The sequence below is a fragment of the Molossus molossus genome, unplaced genomic scaffold (genome assembly GCF_014108415.1).
Source record: "Molossus molossus isolate mMolMol1 unplaced genomic scaffold, mMolMol1.p scaffold_m16_p_10, whole genome shotgun sequence".
NCBI lineage: Eukaryota > Metazoa > Chordata > Mammalia > Chiroptera > Molossidae > Molossus > Molossus molossus.
Genome location: NW_023425345.1, coordinates 109,061,640 through 109,066,900, shown reverse-complemented (window position 1 = coordinate 109,066,900; position 5,261 = coordinate 109,061,640).

Here is a 5,261-nt window from a genome sequence, read left to right as displayed (position 1 = left end):
TGTATAAATGCAGTTTTTGTGGGGTTTTTTTAATCCTCACCCGAGGATATTTTTCCATTTATCATCAGTTACAGTGGGAGGAAGGGAGAGAGAGGGAGAGAAACATTGATGTGAGAAAGACACATTGACTGGTTAACTTCCGCACGACCTTGACCAGGGCGGGGGATGAACTGAGACCGAGGAACATGCCCTTGACTGAAATCAAACCCGCAATTCATTGACCCGAGGGCCGACTCTCTAACTGCTGAGCCAAACCGGCAAGGGATAAATGCAGTTTTTAAATGCTGGGAAGGCCCCTTAAAAGTGATTGCTAAAATTTGTGACGTATTTTTTAAAAGAAAAGCAATCTGACCTTCAAAACCTAAGAAAGAATTCTAATATTGTAAAAATTTTTTAAAGAACAGTTTATTGATTTTTAGAGAGACGGAAACATCGATGTGAGAGCTAACATTGATCTGTTGCCTTCTGCACGCCCCCTACCGGGGATGGAGCCTGCAGTCTGGGCATGTGCCTTTGACCTGGAATCAAACCGGCAACATGTTGGTGCACTGGATGATGCCCAACCAACTGAGGTACATTGGCCAGGGCTAATATTGTAAGTTTAACAAATTGAATATTAATCATTTAAATAAAAAGTAAATTCCTGAATCATTTTTTCTATAGACGAAAACAACCTATCAACAAAAACTCCTATGGATGGTGGAAAACTGGAATACCTGCAGAAGATAAGACCTCGAGTCCTGGAGGCTTGCTCTTTTGTTGTTGCTGTTAATCCTCACCTGAGGATTTTTTTCATTTGATTTTTAGAGAGAGTGGAAGGGAGGGAGAGGGAGAGAGAGAGAGAGAGAAACAGTGATGTAAGAGAGACACATTGATCGACTGCCTCCTGCATGCGCCCTGACTGAGATGGGGATCAAACCTGCAACCCAGGTATGTGCCCTTGACCAGGAATTGAACCCACAACCCTTTGGTTCAGGCCGATGCTCCAACTATGAGCCAAAACGTCCAGGGCCTGAGGCTTGCTTTTGACATAGATGACCACAAACTTCCTTGATCATAAGTTCTTGAAGGAAGAAGGAGTGCCAGCCTAAAGGAAGCAGAGCTGGCGGAAAAGTCGAAGTCAAAGTGTCAAGACCTTGTAGACAAAGTGGAGACCTTGAACAAGAATCCAGCCTGCCTCCCCACCTCAATAAACCAACATACCTGGGAGTGGAGCCCAAGACAAGGATCAGAAGACATAACAGCTGTCCACCTCTACCCTTCAAGAAGCTATTTGTGGGTTAGGATGGGGTTCTTGGGAAAGGACTAGACAGTCGGTGCAGAGGAGGTCCAGGTGAGGTGAACTGTTACTGAAGTCTACTGGTTTGGCTGTCTGATGAACTGACTGCGTCTGCAACCTGTAAATGTCTATTTCTGTGAATAATTTACATAGGTAAAGGAGGACATCCAGGAAGGTTCGTATGAGAGTCCCTGCGGTTGGGACAGAGATACAAAGGACTCAGCCTGGTGACCATTCTCCTTCTATGACGCCCTTCCCCCACCTCACGGCCTCATCTGGCTAAGTCTTGGCAAGAAAAACTGCAGGTAGAAGTTGACAGCTGTGGTCTTAAGGAATTCCTGGGGCAGAAAGCTACCTGCCACTGACCTTTGGAGCCTACCTGGAAAAATTGAGAAAGGGAGGACTTGAAGAGAGAGATTAGCCTTCCAGCTGGTGTGGAAGCTGTAAGTCTCCATGAAGACTGGATAATCAAGCATTGCGATAGGTCTCTGACAGTTCCTAGAAAGTCATAAACACTTTGATGTTGGTTCAATTTAGCTCACAAATTTGTTTCTGCTTTTTTTTTAGTCTGTAGACTTTTTTCTTTGTTTTTGTTTTTTGTTGTTGTTACTCCTCACTGAGGATATTTTTTTTCATTGATTTTTAGAGAGTGGAAGGGAGGGGAGAGGGGGAGAGAAAGAGAGAGAAACATCAATGTGAAAAAGACACATTGATTGGTTGCCTCCTGAACGTGCTTTGACCAGAGCCAGGGATCGAACCTGCAACCCAGGTATGTGCCCTTAACTGGAAATGGAACCCGCGACCCTTTGGTGTGCAGGCTAATGTTTTAACCACTGAGAAACACTGGCCAGGGCTACTTTTCTTTTAAATTGTGAATCTCAGTACTTCTGGAGACAGATCCAGGCCTCGTTATCAACATTGGCAAGCTAGTCCCTGGCAGGAGTGGCCAGTAAGGGGCTCTGTCACCCTCCAGGGGCAGCCATCAGGAGGGATTTCATAACTGAACTTGTGTATTGTGTACACAAGGGCAAGAGCTCACCAGTGAATGTGAGTCCTTCCCATTTGCATAATCATATTTGTGCCCAGGGTTCTAGGAAGCCTGGGCGAGCTCGAATTACCACAATAATCATTCACACTCTTCTAGTATGAGGTTATTTAGCTTCGTTATCTTATTTAACTCTCACAGTCTTTTAATTGTTGTTTTCCTCATTTTACAGGTGAGAAAACAGGAGATTCAAAGAAGCAAGTTCAGCAACTTACATTGATTTAACCTTATTCATGAAATATTTGCTGAGCACCTGCTATGTGCCAGCCACTCTTCTGAGCCAGCTGTCTCACAGAGCTTGCTGTGGGGGTACAAGTTGTGTATCTGCACCGTTCAATATGGTAGCCACTGACGTACAGCTAATGTGGCTGAGGAAACCAACTTTCATTGTATTCTATTTTAGTGAACTCTAACTTACATGAAATAGCTACATGTAGCGAGTGGCTACTGTACTAGCTCAGTTCTAGACATTGGGACAATATAGTGAACAGTCAGATAAAGATGTCCAGTCTTATGGAACTTATATTCTAGTGAAAGACAGAGAATAAACAAAGATACAAAAATGGTACAATATATACAGAAATGAAAATCCAGGTCGTGATAAGTGCTATGTAGGAAATAATGCAGGTTAAGGAGATTGAGGATGATGGTGTGTGGGGTGGGTGTTTTTTAAGTCAATGGTCAGGAAAGCCTTCTCCTAAAAGAACAGGTTTTCAATGTTCAAATAACTATACAGATCTATAACATCTATGATATCCGTCGTGTGAATAATATGTCCTTAGATGTGCCCCCTTGTGCAGTTCACAATCTGTACAACTATATGACATGCTGTGAGCAGTATAATATTGTCTGGGAAAATGCATGTGCATGAATATAACTACGCCCAGATAGATGGTAGCTCCTTGTCGGAAACTTAGGATTTCATAACCGTTGGGATTACTATGGCTTCTTCCCCCGTGCTTTCTAGATTCACTTAGAGAAGATGTCATTGGAAACTTTATCTTTGTCTGGGCTTAGGATTCTGGGGTGGTAGGAGGATGAGAATGAGAAGGGGGATGGATGGAGAACCTCTGTTGGAAAAACCAAGATAGGTGAAAGGTTAAATCAACAGTCATGTCTTCTTACTTCAGCGAACAGGGCAATTAAAACCTTCACCCTTTGACTCCCCCCCCCCCTTATTGATTTTAGAGAGAGAGGAAGTTAGAAGGAGAGAGAGAGAGAGAGAGAGAGAAAGAAACATTGATGAGAGAGAGCATCAACTGGCCCCTCCTGCATGCCCCCCACTGGGGATCAGGCCCACAACCTGGGCATGTGCCCTGACCAGGAATCAAACCGGCGACCTCTTGGTGCATGGGTCGACACTCAACCACTGAGCCACAACGGCTGGACGACCCTTGACTTCCTTTACTGGGGTACTCAGACGGCCCTTTCCAAGTCATTACTGGATAGAGATACATTTGTGATGGGGGAAAAAATTGAATCTCCTTGCCTTTGGGCACAGCCCAACAATTTTATATACAAACCACCACAAAAGACAAAACCTCTCATTTTCCCAAATCTCTCCCACTTTTCCCAATCAAGAGCCAAATGAAGGAAAGATTAACAATGTTTCTATGAAGTGACATCTGGTTCTTCATAAGGGGAATTTTGAAGAGCACATGGGAATATGTGCAATGCTCTGTATTGTATTATCATAGATATTCAGAAAAGAAAAGTTTACCTCACACATCTTTAAAAAATACTATCAGGTCACTAATGATTCTTTGACCCATGCTTTGAGGCTTACAAACAAATGCAGTGTATTCAAAGTTGTTTTTAAGTGGTGCGGTCAGGTGATTTTAATATTGTCTCCACCCTCCCAGCCCTGTCCGGTAGAACTTCTGTGCTGACGGAAGTGTCTGCATGTGTCCTCTCCACCGTGGTAGTCACCATCACAGGTGTTTACGGAGCACTTGGAAGGTCTCTGAGACTAAGGAACTGGATTTTTAATATAAATTAATTTATTGATTTCTTTTTTTAGAGGGAGAGGGAGAGAGATAGAAATAATGGTGATGAGAAACATCGGTCAGCTACCTCCTGCACGCCCCCTACAGGGAATCGAACCAGCGACCTCTTGGTGCATGGGTGGATGCTCAGTCCACTGCGCCACACTGGCCAGGCTAATTTAATTAATTTAAATTTCATTTCAAATAGTTACCTGTGGCTAATGGTTACACTTAAAACAATGCAGCTATTCATGTTCTTTCTGCCAGGAATGCCATGTGCATCTGTGAAACCCATATCAATGGATGAATACGTTCCTGTTAAGACACTATGTATCACTGACACACATCAATAAAAATATTTAATGCTGACAGTATAGTGCACTTAATTTCTATGTTATCAAATATCTTCGTACAATATTCTAAACGTTTTGGTTATTTGAGCGTTCTTGTTTTTTTGTGGGTTTTTTTTTTTTTTTTTTTTTTTTTCGATTTCGGATGATGCCTGCATAGGATTGGAAAAGAGTTACTGGGTTTTTTCCAAACCACATTCCAGCCTTCACTGATCTTACTTTCAAGTTCAAATGTTAAATTCACATCTGTTATTATGAAGCTGATTTAATTACAGATTCAGGCAAGTAGACAAAACTGACATATTCTTAGTAGAATATGGGGGACCAAGGCTTTTTATAAGCAAGCGCTTCTGACAGCAGGGAAAGCAAAGCCGAGGCGAGGGCAGCTTCCTCTGCACCGCACCGCAGGGGGGCCCTCTCGGAGCAGCTCTGGAGGCTGCGAGCTGTGGCCCGACCGCAGCGCCGCGTGGGGGCTCGGGCGGGGCGAACGTGCGCTGGGGCTCCAGGACCCCCTTGCCTGCCGCCGCTCCGAGTGGCAGCAGTTACAATGTAGCGCAGGCCGCTGTTTATCGGTTTCCATCCGTAAAAGGTGTCTGAACGTT